General features: G+C 25.7%; 1 protein-coding gene across 1 annotated transcript in view; it reads left to right on the top strand.

The window, feature by feature from the left end:
- The first annotated feature begins 318 nt into the window (after positions 1-318).
- Positions 319-19,171, top strand: part of LOC148233973 (PDF receptor-like) — a 109,311-nt gene continuing 90,458 nt past the window's right edge. Inside the window, exon 1 of the mRNA XM_088187292.1 lies at positions 319-546. The gene's annotated coding sequence lies outside the window, so the exon portion shown is untranslated. The remainder of the gene's footprint in view (positions 547-19,171) is intronic.

Here is a 19,171-nt window from a genome sequence, read left to right as displayed (position 1 = left end):
AGCTAGCTATTTATCCGTTACAAAATTGTTTGCGAGTGATATTTTTTATTAACTTCACTACTGTTTTGTATATATATATATCTATTATTTTTAAGATTTATTTGAATTAAGCTAACACCATAGTTACCAAATAAAACATAACCTGTGAGTTCGATATTATACGCCATTTTTAACTACTAGTGCGCTTTGCGTTTTCGCGTTTGTAGCAATTTAAAGTACAAAAGCACACACCTGTCTATTCTACTTTTAATACCAAATCATATCATCTCGTAATAAAATATTGACATAATTGATTATTACTTAACTGCGTATATGATTTTCCTCGACTATTGCAATAATTGTAATTATTATCGCTGGAAATTCGAGCTCGGCTGCGCGCGCATGTAAATCAAGAGATGGAAAAGTTGGAAGCTGGTCAGTTGCTCTCCCGAGAGCGCTCAGTCGTTCCAGACTTCCCGGACGGAGCGGTCGCCTCCTATTGCGGCTCTTCCTCTCTGAAACTTCGCGGGACTCTGCTAGAAATTCGACTCTGGGGCTACAAACAAAGTAAGTCACTTTCCTTCGGCTCTATAGCCATATTTTTATTTAACGTATATGTACATTCATTTATTTGATTTTTATTTTTCGTAAATATTCATCTGATTTTTTAGATTTGAAATTAAATAAATTATACATTTAACGTTTTTGCAATAAAGATATTAAAATACTCGTTTAAAGCAATCCTTATTTTTATATTGAAATAATTTTAATAGTCGATTTTATAGAATTTTGAAATATTTATTAAACTTTAAAATCATTTTTATTATAGATATTAAATTGATTATACTTTGAAATAATTTTTAGATAAGCACGATTTATTAAAAACACTTTCATTAGTATATCTAAATTTAAAAAAAAAACATTTGTTCAGATTTTGCTTAAAATAATTTTATTAGAACTGCCAATAAGTTAACGGAAAAGTCTATTAATATTCGAATTCAATATTGCATTCATTTGTCATTTTATGTATTTTTATGTAATTAAGCGGACTTCAAGCTACTGCAATTTTTATTGTAAGTTGTATGGTGTTTTTCTTTCTAACGGTAATCTTTCGGCAAAAAACGTTTTCCCTAATTTACCTTCTCATTCTTCAGCGAGGTACATTTGAACTATAAAATTGATATTTTAACTTTTTAATAGATATGATTTTTCATATTTTATTAAACGCAGAAAATAATATTTTTAATACTTTTACTATATTTATACATAATAAATTTAAATTCGGTTACTTTGTAGTGTCGATATTTTGCGATTTTAATTTTACTACAATTTTTTATTTATTATTTTACGTCAATTCCATACCATGACTAATATAAAAGCAGCTAAATATCAATAAAATACTAGCAATTTAAGTCATATTATCTAACGATGCATAAAATAAATTTAGGATTGATATACAATATATATTTTATTATTTATTATCATTATTTGCCTATAATATGTTATTAAATATATGTCATATTATCCAAAAATAAATTCGCAATATGGTAAAATTATTCAAGGGTTTGAATACGATTTTTATATGTATTACCATTGTTTTTCTCTAATATTCAACAACAGCATCCATTATAAATCATAATCTTTTGAATAAATAAAAATTAAACCCAAATTATATAAATTATTTTAGTTAAATATTAAACTGCTGTATGTCACATCTTTATCCGAATCCAATTTAAAAAAAATTTAATACTAGTAAATGATCTAATTTTGATCAAAAGTTTATTACAAAGTTACGCTTCTATTAAATAAAATTATAACTTTAAAATTAAGATTATATGTAAAACATATTTTATACCGTTAGTAATATATCATATTTTACTTCGTTACAAAAAATATTTAAACATACACTATTATAGTTATAAACAAATATAAATCATAGTACTTAAAATAAATTTAGGATTAAAACATAATTTTGGTATAGCTAGTTAAAATAATCTATTGTAATATTTAAAAGCAATAATTTAATACTTATTTAAAATTAATTTAAATAAAATAGAATATACCTGTGAACTATTATTTTTATAGAATTTAAATATGACACAAATCACCTCAATATCAATTAAAAAAAAATGTTTTTTTGACTGTATTGCTCCAATAAAAAATTTATTAGATATTTTGTTGAAATCTAATAAAGATGATTCGATTACAATTCTAAAAATTGAAAAAAACATATTAAATTTTAAATTATCTGTAGCATATTGTTCAAGTTGCAAATATAAAAATGCCTGTTAGAAATTTCTATGCCCAGATATAGTTTCCCACTAAGGAACAAAGAAATTGATCATATTATAAGCATATCCAATTTATTAGATGATTTTTAGTATTTAAAAAATCATGATTTTTAGAAATTATCCGGTCAATAATATCTGATTGATATATTTTGTATATCTGAAATTTAAAGCGAATCTATCAGTGATTCCAAAGAACCAGATTTATTAACTGTTAAAAATGTCGGCGAAGTATTTTATTACACAAAAAGATTAGAAAATACGGTAACAAAAATCTCAATGTTAAGCAGCTTTTAAAATCGAATGAGAAATGAAAAATATTTATATGCAATATGAAGTAATTCATAAAGAAATGACTAAAAATAAAAATCAAACTTTAATTACAATTTTTTTTACAATAGTAACTAGGAATCGTTCTCTGCCAAATGTACTAGGAATTTTAAACATTTATAATGATTAAGAAAGCAATTTTTAACCATCAATTTCGAAAAAGAAAAAAATAGTTTTATAATGAAATTTATGAATATTTTATATACATATTGATTTTTATCAATACTATTTATGGTATAAAAGTATATGTTGTATATAAATTAATAACAAGATCATATTATTTACGCGATTTTTAACGTATCTTTACATTAGCGACCGAATTATTGCGCAAACGAAAATTGCGCACACAAAAATTTCACATAGCGAAAATATATTTTACTTTTAATTAAAATTATTTAATAAAATATATATGTTCAGAATTTTCGCTGTGTGCAAATTTGAGTGCGCAATATTTGATTTCGTATTACTACGGTAGTTTATGTTAAGATACGTAAAAAAACGCGTATAAAACTATGATCTTGTTATTTATTTATATGCCTGTACATAGAACATATGTTTTTATAACATAAATAGTAATGAAAAAAATCAATGTGTATATAATATGTTCATAAACTTGATTATAAAACTGTTTTTCTCTTTTTCGCACTTAATGGTTCAAAGTCGTTTTTGTTATCACTATAAATATTTAAATTTCTTGGTAAATTTAGCGAAGAACGATTCCTAGTAACTATTATAAATAAATATGTAATAAAAAAAATTATTTTTATTTATAGTAATTTTTTTATGAATTACTTTATATTGCATATAAATATTTTTCATTTCTCATTCGATTTTAAAAGCTGATTAACATCGAGAGTTTCGTTACCGTATTTTCTAATCTTTTTGTTAAATAAAATACTTCGCTTACATTTTTAACAGTAAATAAATCTGGTTCTTCGGAATCACTGAAAGATTCACTTTAAAGTTCTTATATACAAAATATATCAATCAGATAATATTGACCGAATAATTCCTAAAAATCATGATTTTTTAAATATTAAAAATCATCTAATAAATTGGATATGCTTATAATATGATCAATTTCTTTGTTCCTTAGTGGGAAACTATTTCTGGGCATAGAAATTTCTAACAGGCATTTATAATAATTTTTTATATCCTTGCAACTTAAACAATATGCTGCAGATAATTTAAAATTGAATATGTTTTTTTCAATTTCTAGAATTGTAATCGAATCATCTTTATTAGATTTCAACAAAATATCTAATATATTTTTTTCTGGAGCAATACAGTCAAAAAAACATTTTTTTTTAATTGATATTGAGGTGATTTGTGTCATATTTAAATTCTATAAAAATAATAGTTCACAGGTATATTCTATTTTATTTAAATTAATTTTAAATAAGTATTAAATTATTGCTTTTAAATATTACAATAGATTATTTTAACTAGCTATACCAAAATTATGTTTTAATCCTAAATTTATTTTAAGTACTATGATTTATATTTGTTTATAACTATAATAGTGTATGTTTAAATATTTTTTGTAACGAAGTAAAATATGATATATTACTAACGGTATAAAATATGTTTTACATATAATCTTAATTTTAAAGTTATAATTTTATTTAATAGAAGCGTAACTTTGTAATAAACTTTTGATCAAAATTAGATCATTTACTAGTTTTAAATTTAAAAAAAAATTGGATTCGGATAAAGATGTGACATACAGCGGTTTTATATTTAACTAAAATAATTTATATAATTTGGGTTTAATTTTTATTAATTCAAAAGATTATGATTTTTAATGGATGCTGTCGTTGAATATGAGAGAAAAACAATGATAATACATATAAAAATCGTATTCAAACCCTTGAATAATTTTAACATATTGCGAATTTATTTTTGGATAATATGACATGTATTTGATGACATATTATAGGCAAATAATGGTAATAAATAATAAAATATATATTGTATATCAATCCTAAATTTATTTTATGTATCGTTAGATAATATGACATATATTGCTTGTATTTTATTGATATTTAGCTGCTTTTATATTAGTCATGGTATGGAATCGACGTAAAATAATAAATAAAAAATTGTAATAAAATTAAAATCGCAAAATATCGACACCTTGAAATAAGAAAAAAAATGAAATATGCTACAAAGTAACCGAATTTAAATTTATTATGTATAAATATAGTAAGAGTATTAAAAATATTATTTTCTGCGTTTAATAAAATATAAAAAATCAACTAGATATTAATTATATTTATTAAAACGTTAAAATAATTTATGGTTAATTTTATGGTTCAAATGTACCTCGATAATAAATGAGAAAGTTAATTAAGTATTATTATGTAATAGTAGAATTGTGATCGAATCATATTTTTTAACCCTTAACAAAATATCTTGAAAAAATGTTTTATTTGATATCCTTTAAAATATTAAATATTAGGCTTTGATCTGTCGGTTGGATTATAGAATTTGGGTTGTATAAATACAACTTTAACTTTGGGATGCTGGATGATCAGGTGCGTTATCAAACAATAAAAGCATTTTAAATGGAAGTTTTATTATCATTATTAAGTTTTTTGTTTCTGGGGCCATACAATAAAACCATTTTTCAAAAATTGCTGCAGTTATCCAAGATTTTTTGCTTGCTCTCCAATACCAGAATATTATTAATATTTGTACCCTTCAATGATCATATCTTAGGAGTATGGTAGATTGTCAACCGTTTCTTACATAATAATAATGTCACTCGATCTTTAGTTGCTTTGAATCCACAAGCAGTTTTTTCAGCTCAAACTAAATATGTTCTGTTAAGCATTTTTTTGTATGAATTTTAATTTTGGCAAAAATTGCATCGCTAGATTCAAGTTCATATTTAAGATTATGAGAGGACTGTATTCTTAAATCTCTCAAACCATCTTTTACTCATGAATTGAATTAATTTCATTGTCAGATGAATTAATTTCAGTTTGAGATGATCGTATATATTTCTAGATATGTATATGTTTTATTGTAGTGCTATCATTTTTGAGTATGATCTTCTATCAATTATGGTATCTCTAGTGTAAGAAGACACTTTCTTTTCTTGATAGTAATTTCGTTATTTTTCATATTTATAGTAGTAGTATTTCGTGTTTAATTTGATCTGAATCTGATCTTTACGTATGATGCAATAGCTCGTATGATTTATCGAATACATATGGCACAGGATTTTGATAAATTTGATTGTATTGAAAAGATGTTTGCTCATTTTTGCGCCTACATTTTTCCTTAAAAACCAATGATATAATAAATAGTTAAGGTACTTTGATATTATACAAATACAATTTAAATAAATTTGTAATAAAATATTTTACAATGTTTTAATAATTATCTTGAAACCTTAACATTTTAAAATTAAACACGTTGAAAATATTTTCATTAAGAACGATTTTCCAGCATTTTACCTTATTTATTAATTGTCAACCGCATTTTTTAATTAATATTACATGATATCAAAGCTGCAATATTCTAAGGCAAACTATTTTTATTTACCGTGTATTTTAAATTAAATTATCATCAGTATAACATTTATAGTTTGCAGTTTCAATTAAAATGTAAGCGTCGTTTTTATTCAGAGATATTTGCTTGACACATCTAACCCAGTTTTCTAATATTTAATTAAAAATACGTTTAATACTTTGTAAAAAATGAAAAAAATTGATTACGATTTTTAATTAAAATAGTTTTATATAGTTTTTCCAATGTGTTTTAAATATGACATGTATTTGATGACATATTATAGGCAAATAATGGTAATAAATAATAAAATATATATTGTATATCAATCCTAAATTTATTTTATGTATCGTTAGATAATATGACATATATTGCTTGTATTTTATTGATATTTAGCTGCTTTTATATTAGTCATGGTATGGAATCGACGTAAAATAATAAATAAAAAATTGTAATAAAATTAAAATCGCAAAATATCGACACCTTGAAATAAGAAAAAAAATGAAATATGCTACAAAGTAACCGAATTTAAATTTATTATGTATAAATATAGTAAAAGTATTAAAAATATTATTTTCTGCGTTTAATAAAATATAAAAAATCAACTAGATATTAATTATATTTATTAAAACGTTAAAATGATTTATGGTTAATTTTATGGTTCAAATGTACCTCGATAATAAATGAGAAAGTTAATTAAGTATTATTATGTAATAGTAGAATTGTGATCGAATCATATTTTTTAACCCTTAAAAAAATATCTTGAAAAAATGTTTTATTTGATATCCTTTAAAATATTAAATATTAGGCTTTGATTTGTCGGTTGGATTATCGAATTTGGGTTGTATAAATACAACTTTAACTTTGGGAAGCTGGATGATCAGGTGCGTTATCAAACAATAAAAGCATTTTAAATGGAAGTTTTATTATCATTATGAAGTTTTTTGTTTCTGGGGCCATACAATAAAACCATTTTTCAAAAATTGCTGCAGTTATCCAAGATTTTTTGCTTGCTCTCCAATACCAGAATATTATTAATATTTGTACCCTTCAATGATCATATCTTAGGAGTATGGTAGATTGTCAACCGTTTCTTACATAATAATAATGTCACTCGATCTTTAGTTGCTTTGAATCCACAAGCAGTTTTTTCAGCTCAAACTAAATATGTTCTGTTAAGCATTTTTTTTGTAGGAATTTTAATTTTGGCAAAAATTGCATCGCTAGATTCAAGTTCATATTTAAGATTATGAGAGGACTGTATTCTTAAATCTCTCAAACCATCTTTTACTCATGAATTGAATTAATTTCATTGTCAGATGAATTAATTTCAGTTTGAGATGATCGTATATATTTCTAGATATGTATATGTTTTATTGTAGTGCTATCATTTTTGAGTATGATCTTCTATCAATTATGGTATCTCTAGTGTAAGAAGACACTTTCTTTTCTTGATAGTAATTTCGTTATTTTTCATATTTATAGTAGTAGTATTTCGTGTTTAATTTGATCTGAATCTGATCTTTACGTATGATGCAATAGCTCGTATGATTTATCGAATACATATGGCACAGGATTTTGATAAATTTGATTGTATTGAAAAGATGTTTGCTCATTTTTGCGCCTACATTTTTCCTTAAAAACCAATGATATAATAAATAGTTAAGGTACTTTGATATTATACAAATACAATTTAAATAAATTTGTAATAAAATATTTTACAATGTTTTAATAATTATCTTGAAACCTTAACATTTTAAAATTAAACACGTTGAAAATATTTTCATTAAGAACGATTTTCCAGCATTTTACCTTATTTATTAATTGTCAACCGAATTTTTTAATTAATATTACATGATATCAAAGCTGCAATATTCTAAGGCAAACTATTTTTATTTACCGTGTATTTTAAATTAAATTATCATCAGTATAACATTTATAGTTTGCAGTTTCAATTAAAATGTAAGCGTCGTTTTTATTCAGAGATATTTGCTTGATACATTTAACCCAGTTTTCTAATATTTAATTAAAAATACGTTTAATACTTTGTAAAAAATACAAAAAATTGATTACGATTTTTAATTAAAATAGTTTTATATAGTTTTTCCAATGTGTTTTAAAAATTATTAATTAGTTTTAAATTTAGATATTACAATTAATTTATCATGTATTTTTATATTATTAGAGTTTTTTATTTATATTTATTGAGTAAGGTAAGAACTTAGATGCAATGATCAATTTTTAAAATATGATTGAAATCTGATAAATATGTAGTTTCATATTTAAATAATATAACTTCTGTTTTATTGATATTTAGCTGATTTTTTGATTAGTCAAAAGATCACGATTTTTGTGGAATCGTCAAGAAATAAAGATTCATCGGGAGATGGTTTTTGAGATTTAAGTAATAATCTTATTAATTCTAATAAACAGCAATTGGTTTTCGCCAATCATTAATGTTTTTTTAAGCTTTGACTCTAGTGTACAAGTAGACGTTACTTGTATATACACAAATTAAAAAAAAAATGATTGTAAAAAATATATCTGAATTAGGGGTTTCTGAAGGTCTCATTGAGCTATTTACATATTGCTTGACCGACAGATATCAGTTCCTTAAGTATTAAAATATTTTTAGAACGATTTATTATCTTTACTGGAGCACCGCAATGGTGCATCTTAAGTCTATTGCTGTTTCTATTGTTCAATAATGATATAGAAACTACTGATTTTACTTTTTTTATATCCTAGAACCCATTTCATAATTTTATATGATCGTCTTCAATACGTGTCTTCTTTTTCGTTGAATGTTTCTATCCTGTAAATCGAAGGATAAGGTAAATCGACTGATTTATATGCAAATATAGGGCAAAAAATATTTTTAGACATTTAAAATATGAATCTAGGTGACGAAATACAATACTATGTACATATATACAAGTAGTATAATATAGATGATTAAATATATCACGTAGAGCGTAAATGCTATATATACATACATATCCAAAGTGTATCAATCACACAAAGTGGATCTTTACGAGCTTTTATATTTGAGCATTGACATACTGATTATTTTTATGACGTCATTAACATGGCAATAATTATTTTGATTTGTATTAAAACATTAAACGTAAGTGTCCATTGCCTCTAAGCACGTGGTGCATATAAATTCGTAATTATATATTCGCATTCGAGCTTCTACAACGATGTCGTAAAATGTAATAAAACTGTAAAAATATTTTAGGGATCGTCCTATTGATCGTTAAATATAATCCACGTATTTATTGAAAACGCTCAAGTCGTAAAGTAGCAGAATTTAGTTTTAAATGAATACATTTTAATGTTCATGACCTTCCTCTTCTCCTGTCATATGACACTGACACTTTTTACTTTTCTCGGGTTTTGATTGACAAAACACCTTTGTTCGATGGTTGCTTTCTGGGTCACTTATACAGTAGATTACTGAGAGTATTGTGAAACATAGGGCGTTTTATTAAAAAACTTAAAAAATCAACTAATCAATAGTCTTAAAACAGCTCTAAAATATTTTTAATTTTTATTAGTAACACACGTTCCCGCTATGAACGCCGGTGCTACACTTGTCAAATTTTATTGGCTTATTATGGTGTTATATAGTAAGTCCTAAACCTAAAAATGTGATAGTATTAGAGAAATATAAGAAACATAGATTTGGATTTGGCTCATTGCGTCATTGAATTTTCGATATTTTTTGTCTGTGTCACACATTAGCCGCCAAAGTTAATAATTTGTTTTAATAATTTTCTAGAACAAAATATTTTAATTTATTAATGAAACATATTTAATGATAGAATAATTTATATATAATTTATACTTTGGTTTGCAAACAACATTTATAGTCAATATCAATTTAGAGATACTGCTTTTGTTATAAATAAGTAGTTACTATCCGAACATAGCATTCGTAGACATATTTATTTAACAACTAATAAATATTTTAATACAATTAGTACAAGAGAGTAATCTGTCTATCTTCAATAATTATATAGTTGATGAAAAATACAGTATTCGTATTCAAACTAAATTTAGTGAGATACCTCTTTTATCGTTAATAAGTAATCATTAACTTTAGACAGTATTCGTTGATATATTTCATTTAACAATAATTTATTATTTAAATGGCTACTAGAGACGAAGCACTTAAAATTATTTGGCGATTGATTGATATGTTATTTTTAAATGTCACCTCTATTCCAACAGTTTATCGATAAAATTATAATACGAACTTTCTCTTCAGAGTCTCTGATTATTTTATATGTTTTGATCAGTTTTTTAGGCTTTTCGTTGCTTTTCTTTTCAAAATGATAATGTATATTTTTTCAAGATCGAAAATATTGCTATATAAAGAAAACATTTTAAACAAACTATAAAATCGAGATAAAAGAAAACGATTACTTCAGTTTTTACTATATTCTAAATAAACAATTGCACATGTAAAAACTTGATTTATTCACACATCACGCAATAAAACGTTGTGTTATTATAATATTTCGCATTAAAAAATATCTTAAATTTACAGTTTATACTCTTCTATAAAAAGTTTCCTTGAACTCGTAAAAAATACTCGTTTTAAAATAGTTTCCTACATTTAAAATAATTTAAACATTATATTATATAAGCATACAAATGTAAATATAGACGTGTGAATAATTTATATTAGTAAACCATATATTAGATTCGTTTATAATTCATAAAGGCCTGATTAGCTTATTGAAATGAAGACTTCGATTAATAATTAATTTATGTATAAATGTATTTTAGAATCAAATTAAATATGTATTTAGTAAGGGATTTGGAATTGAGAAAAAGAGTGTTGATATTAAGATGTTGATAAAAGTTTCTATACTATTGCTTTAGTACACATACGTTATTATTTATTAAACATGTATATTTATGATATTTTATTTCGATTGTATTAGTACTCCGGGGTGATAAAATACTTTTATTTTATAAACATAAATGCTTTATCGTTTTATATACACTAATAAAACCCTGATAAATTGAATTCTTCAAAAAACTATAAAAATTGTCATGAATAAAAAACATAAAAACATCCGCGGCTGTTAAATGGAATTTTCCATAATTTTCAATATTAATACAGATAATTTAATAGATTCAATCAAATCTTAATTTTTTAAGAGCTGCTTTCGAAAAACGTTTTTACATCTTTATATCTGATGTGACAAAAGTGTCACATCAAAACAATGTATTTGAAATACTTATCCATTTAAACAGACGTTTATAGAATATAATATATCAGAGAAGCACTAATTCTATTATTAAGAATATTTATTTTAATACCGTATAATATCAATAGGAAAATCACAGAAAATTATAAAATCTAAATTAGTAATCATCAGTATTTTATTATTTGAAATAATATAAATAAACTAGGAATTTATTTTTTATTAACTATTGACATCTATGAGCCGAATAAGAAAGTATCTTAAAATTAATTTTTGTTAGTACCGATAGAGTAGTGACCTTTGATTTATAAATAATTGTTTATGAATCTAAAATTATGATTTCGAGTCTTACCTGAATATACATTTTTAAATATATATAATACATTTCTTTTACTAGCGCTTCTTGATCGCATAACTAAATATAGGGGTGAGCAATAAACTCGTTACTTATTTATGATATTCATTGACCTATAACGTGTTATGGAGTATAATGGAATATTATATATTCTAAAAACCTATCACATTACTTTAATTCTTAGAATAAAAGATGTTATGAATATTTTCCTATACAAGCAAACAAGTATAGAATAGGCGTGAAATTATCATATCGATAATATTATAAAATACAATTATACAACCACTATGAAAATAAAAATACACATTTTCATCAATTTATATTTATATAAGTAATCATAGATATAGAAATATATCAAAAATTTTGTCGTCTGTTCCTTGAAATTCTCAACTGAAGAGGTCCTATTCTCTGGCACTATTAATAATGTTTATTGAAAGATTTATTCCTAAAGTAAAATATAGAATAAACAATCTCGAATCTATCCCGAAAATATATTTTAAAATATGTCATATCAATAAAATCATATCAGAATATATTTTCACTAGTAGATATATATTTTTATCAATGAAAATATAAATTATCTGGTAATTGCTAGTAAAATGGTATGATTTTAATACTTATTATTTACATACTTATCGTTATTTATTTACATCCGGTGTATAAATATTACAGTGAATGTGTATTTTTTGGTAAAGTTATATTTTCACAAGTAAAGTCCAAATACATTTTCACTAGTAGATATATATTTCTATGCTGCGTTAAAATGTATATGAAGCTCAATTTGACAGTTGCGAAACGTTCATTTGTTGTTCAAACCCAAACCTAACCTAATGAAAGTATTAAAATTAATAATAATTTAAGAACTTTTATTAGGTCTAGTCCAAAATACAAACTAAGCCAATTCATATCTCAGGGGAAAATAAGCGGAAGAATAAGACCAGACAGACATCGCATCCCACATATTGCGCTATAGTTTGTCTGGATTTCGATTTTACACTATGTTTTAAAAATATGATAGCTGTTCTTACTAATATTACTATGAAATTATTATATAAGAGGGCTAACTAAAGTATATTTAAGCATATTTTGGTCAATAGGAGAGTGCAGAGAGGCGCCGTCGCAGTGGGAACGCTTGGTAACAAGCGTTCCTACTGCGACGGCGACGGCATGATTTTATTGCTTTCGACGTGGATTTTTGACTTCTGAGAAGTGATAATTGTTTTTTGCGCTCTCCTATTGGTCAAAATTTGGTTTAGATGTGCATTATTCAATTCTGTTAATTTTGACTTCTGAGAAGGGATAATTGTTTTTTAAGCTTGAGCTTTTGAGATGTTCTTTATTCGATTCTAGCACGTAATATTGTTTTAAAAAAGTCCTAATATAAACGCTTGATAATCTAGTGCTTACACCCTAATGACACAATTTTATTGATTTTGACTTGGACTGAAAATTCACAAAATGGCAACACTGAGCAGCATAAAAACACGACTAATTATGAGTAGATATTTTAAAAATATTTGGCAAAAAATATGATTACAGAAAATATGTCGCAACGGTGGCTAATTTTTATATTTATTTGTGGCATAGAAAGGTCGTACCTATTATTATTCATTTAAAAAAATATATTACGATGAAAAAAAATATATAAAATGCTATATTTGTCATGAGGCCTTGAACCATTGTTTTCATCTCATGGTTGTCATATCCGATTTCAAACATACGGTAGTTGTTCTCGGGAAATTAGTACAGTGATTTTCTCTTGCCTTTTGTATCGCAGTTTCACAGCCATACTGTTGATTTAAAATCTGATTAGTACTGCTGCCTCCAATCAAAGATTTGCTCTCGGAGTTATTTCTTATAGATAAGTTGCGTTCCTAGGTTTATGAAAGCCTTATTTTCATTTAGATAAATTGTCTGTCAAGGCTTATGAAAGCCTTGCTACGATATTTTCCGTCATCATTTTTGTCGCGTCGCCACTGTAGCTGACTCTTAAATTTTTTACCCCATTTGCAACCTGGGGACCTGTGTGATCGTCAATATAGACGTGTACATTAAAAACAATAAATACTACTTAGCATACACATCATGGAAATATTAAAATGTTTGCATAAGATGTCCTATAACAAACATTATTTTTTCATTAATTACTGCTTAATAAATCATGATAATTTGTCTGAGAAATTTATATTTTCGGTGTTATTTTGGTTTGCCAATTTAATGTCACTAACCTGTCGTTGAGTTTAAGTGCTATCTCAGCACCCTAATCATCGTATCTCTGATTGGCAATTATATAGCCATTTGCCGCACAAACTCGCAGATACATATGCACACTTCCAACTCAAACGACCGCCCACTACGATATACATCGTCTACGAATAAACATCGTTAAAAATTATGGTACGACGTTACAGAGATAGAATTGCGTTCTAAATGCATACAAGAGCTGGACCTTAAAAAATAATACAATAGTCTCAAATGATTTCGCTTCATGATAGGACGCGATCGAGAACTTCTTTTAACCATTGATCGGAGGATCACATATGATTCGAAATATGAGCAAAAAAATTAAAGGTAAAAATAGGATCGCTTGAAAGAATATGTCTCGGTTGCGAAACATATGCATACAAGGAAGACAGCCGAAGAAGTGCTTCGTGCAGCCAAGGACCGGAAAAGATACTTGAAACTTATCTAACAATCGCCAACGTCTTGAATAGGAAATAAAAGCAAAAGATGAAGAATTATCTGAATTACGTGCATGTAAAATGTATTACTAAATAATAACTGTAATTCTATATTAATATATATGTAATAAATATTATTTGAGACATATTCTATATATTTTTATGGACGATATAAATAAAATAAATGTTGTTCTATATAATATTAATTTTATATAAAACAACAGTTAATGTTAAAAATTCTTACATCCGACTTGCAAGAAAATTGCTAATATTTTATCGGTTAATATTCTCTTGTATACTATACACATATAATGTGTTTACATTTCGCTGTGAATCTACTTATAAAGCAGTTCGAATGTTGGTGACACATGTTACAAACGCCCCCAACATCCAATCTTGCATGCTATATTGAATATACGATGTAGGAGTGGGCAATATTAGGACATCGAAAAGGTTTTATTCGGTCTGCCAAAGATCTTAAAATTACACTTTATGGTTTTCCACTTGGCGAAATATATAGAATTTTTCTAAAGGATCTTTTTAGTTTATTTTAGGGTTGTTGTACCGAAAAGTTCATAGCATTTTTTTGGGTTTGAGTTAAACTGATTTTCATTTCAAGGTATGATTTTTAAGTAAATAAATTAAAATCACAATGTATTGGGCAAGGATGAAAATGTTGCATATCCCTTATTCATGCTGTGTGTATGTATTGTATGAATATACATATAATATGATTACCCATTTAGTTTATTTTACGATTGAGCTTATTTGCCAGTAGGGCACAGTATGTTATAGAGATGACCTAAATATATGTTCATAAATCATAACAAGCTCAAGTAATTATAATAAATATTATTAAACCAAATATATGAGCCCATAATTATAAAATATAAATATGACAATGAACAGATACAAATCGATTAACTGTTTTATAAAAAAAAACTTAGACAATTTTCATGCATAAAGTAAGCTAACCTATTTCTAATGGCAGCCGGTCAAAAGAGCGTGCGTCAAATGAGCGCCGTCATATAAGCGCTGCATTATAAGCGTTGCGCCATAAGAGCGTTGACCAAAGTAGCGCTGTAACAAAATAGCGTGCGTCAAATGCGCAGAGAGTCATATGAGCGCTTTAAAAAAGAGCGCACGTCATAAGAGCGCAAAAATACTTGGAGAATATCAAGTAATGAATATTTTAGGAATTAGGTATATAAAATATAAGTAAATTGTGAGAAATTTACAAAGAATTAAAATTCACAAGATATAGGCGGTAAAATTAGTATTTTATGTGCCAGAGCGTAATGACGATTAAAATAATTAGTCAATGAAAACATTATTATTTATTAATTATTACGTACATACTCGAGTATGGCTCCCCATCCCCATACGTACGATATACATATATTTTTACTAAAATGAAACGCTGATTTTGAATTTATCATTACATTTGTTCTGTAATGTTTCATTAAATTGACAAATAATTATCAACTCGACTTGGCAGGTATACAAAGGTCGTCCAACCTTTTTTTTTCATTTATTTTAGACAACTACATTTTATCGTGAAAGTCGAAAACAAGCACAATATAAATTTTAAGAGCTAGGTGTAAGATAAAAAAAATAATCTGAAAATAAATGTGATTGCAAAGGGGTAAAACATTAATTTTGCTAAATTCATTTTTATCATATTATATAATTATCAAAAAGGAAGTTACCTATAATTTTTTAAATACCTAATTGTAACACTTTACAAAAAAATTCACCGCTCTCCAGGTGCATAACAATGCATGACATTGGTGAATGACACGGACGATACGCAATTGTTTAAAATTATTTTTACGATATTAAAACTAAAGTAGTAATTTGTAAATCAGTATGATTTTTTTTAAATACTTTTTTAGTCTAATATTTAGTTTCAATGTGTTATTCCTAGAGACTTTAATTTTTCGCGATTACGATAAAAGTATTTTTTTGTGAATTTCCTGCTTTGTCCATTTCAAAACGGGTAGTATTTATACAAATAGAACAGTTAGAAAAAAATAGTAATCTGTCTAATATTCTAATATTTTGTCCGGGTCCTTGCCTTTTTACCTGGCTATCGATATCATATTTTTTTCCCTTATGTTACATATTTGTTAAGCTTCAAAAACTACTTGGTGGCACGCACATTTAGAAACTGTTATAGATTAAATTGTTTTCTATAAAGAAGATTAATCGTTATAGATAGTTGTAAGTCATTCGTGGTATTTTTTTTATACTTTTCAAAGACGCAACGAAACTTTTTGCAAACGTTTTCAGTCAAAATTCAAAAGTATACTGAGCGCTATTATATTTATATATAACTAGCCTATTTAGTTTTAAATAGATAACTGTAAAATGCAATTTTTGTGAATTACTAAAGCTTATTCTCACACTAATTTACAAGGCTCAAAACATAAAACAATTTCACGATAAGGGCCAAATCCACGATAAACATTTATCAGCGCTATTTCTTTGTTATTATATTTATATATAACTACCTTATCCAGTTTAAAATAGATAACGGTAAAATATGCAATTTTTGGAAATTCCAAAAGATTGTTCTCACAGTAATTTATAAGTCGCAAAATATAAAAAAATCGCGTAAAGGGCAAACTTCACGATAAACACTTATCAGCGCTAGTTCTGTATTATTATATTTATAAATAACTATCCTATCTAATTTAAAATAGATAACTGTAAAATATCCGATTTTTGGAAATTCCAAAAGTTTGTTCTCACAGTAGTTTCCAAGGCTCAAAACATAAAAAAACTTCGCATAAGGGCCCACTATAAACATTTATCAGGTAGGTATTTATAATAAAATTACCGACTTAAGCCTAAGTGTTTTATGATATCGGGTAACTCTCTTAAGTTCTTGAATAAAAAAATCAAACTGTTTAAGTGATATTTTATGATTAAATATGCACAAATGATAAGTAAATATTTACATATATCTTATGTATGTATATTATATTTTGTTTAGACCGAATAATGTTTTCATCTTTCAATTCTTTTCTAAAAAATATTACTTATATTTTCGTATGTACGTATATGTATATATATATATTTTAATATGTATTAAATTATGTTAATTATTTAATTAATTATAAGATCATGATTTGCATCACATTTATTTGTAATGCATTTTTATTGTATCGCCCAAAAGACCATCGCCCATTTTGACCGATTGAATTGTCTCTATAGTATGTATGTATACTAAACACAATAATTCATTAAAATACTAAATTAACCTAAATTTTCGATATACAAACATATGTCATATGTGTATGATTAATGATAGATTAATGTTCTTACAGTTTAATATATAAAACAATAATCGTTTAATTAACTGAAATATATTATATAATATTCGTACTCAGTCGTTATTCGAGATAGAGTGTTGTCGTATAAAATATATACCCAAAAACCAACCAACTGTTTATCGTCAAATAGCAAAAAAAGGTATGGCGTCAAAAAGCAAAAAAAAGGTCTATACCTGCCCTAAACTTTATGCATTCATTGCAAGTAGAGTAGATATATATTTGTCAATTAAATGAAACACTACCGAACAAACCTAATGATAGCTTTAAAATCAGCGTTTCATTTTAGTACAAAATATATGTATATCGTAGGTATGGGGATGGGAAGCCATACTTTCGAATGTACGTAATAATTAATAAATAATAATGTTTTCATTGACTAATCATTTTAATCGTCATTACGCTCTGGCACACAAAATACTAATTTTACCACCTATATCTCGTGAATTTTTATTTTTTGAAATTTCTCACAATTTACATATATTTTGTATACCTAATTCCTAAAATATTCATTACTTGATTTTCTCCAAGTATTTTTGCGCTCTTATGACGTGCTCTCTTTTGTCAAACGCTCATATGGCTGTCTGCGCATTTGACGCACGCTATTTTGTTACAGCGCTACTTTGGTAAACGCTCTTATGACGCAGCGCTTATAAGGCAGCGCTCTTTTGACGCACGCCCATTTGTCCGCGCTCATTAGTGACGTTGCCATTTCTAATATAGCTGATCATAAATCTAAGAATCGTTTTAAAGTAATATATAATATATTAATTCATATAGACGTGTATGAGTCGTTACAATTAAATAAAGACAACGAAATGTAACATAACGCTCCCATAATAAAATAAAAGTACTAGGAAATAGAGATGGATGTTTATCGTATTACTTTGAGTCGCAACTCATTAAATTTACTTATTACGCCTAAAGTTCATACAATTTAACCAGTATAATTATCATGCAGGGCAAATTTTAACTTAAATTGTTAATTTTATAACCAATTATCCGTCTGTATATTTATGCTTTTAAAATAAGCTACTTCTAAAAATAATTTATAGGCTGATCCTTTGTGTTGTCTACAAGTACTAATAAAATTATTATGGTTTATTTTTGTCCCATTTATTTTACTTTCATTGATTTGTTACATTGTCGGAAAAAATATGTTTGAAAATCTTTTTTTGGAACAATAAGTATATGAAAACATTGTTTTGAATGCTTCCTAAATTAGACCACAATTCGCCAATTTATTCCAATGAAATATATTTTTACATTACTAAATATTTTTAGACTGTTACGATTATCCGAAAGAACCTTATGCGAAAAAAGTAAATTATAAATCTGATTATTTCAAATGCGACATATTATATTCTAAAAACAGATTTATGTAATTTATGATTTTAATATTTATGCGATTGAGATGTGAATGTATTTATAAAATATTATTTTAATAATTGCACATTTCATATTA

Source organism: Plectrocnemia conspersa, unplaced genomic scaffold (genome assembly GCF_051122295.1).
Source record: "Plectrocnemia conspersa isolate PC_06_02 unplaced genomic scaffold, ASM5112229v1 ptg000006l, whole genome shotgun sequence".
In the NCBI taxonomy this organism is placed as follows: domain Eukaryota; kingdom Metazoa; phylum Arthropoda; class Insecta; order Trichoptera; family Polycentropodidae; genus Plectrocnemia; species Plectrocnemia conspersa.
Note: the sequence above shows the minus strand (reverse complement) of the source record. Positions and strands in the feature narration are given on the sequence as shown.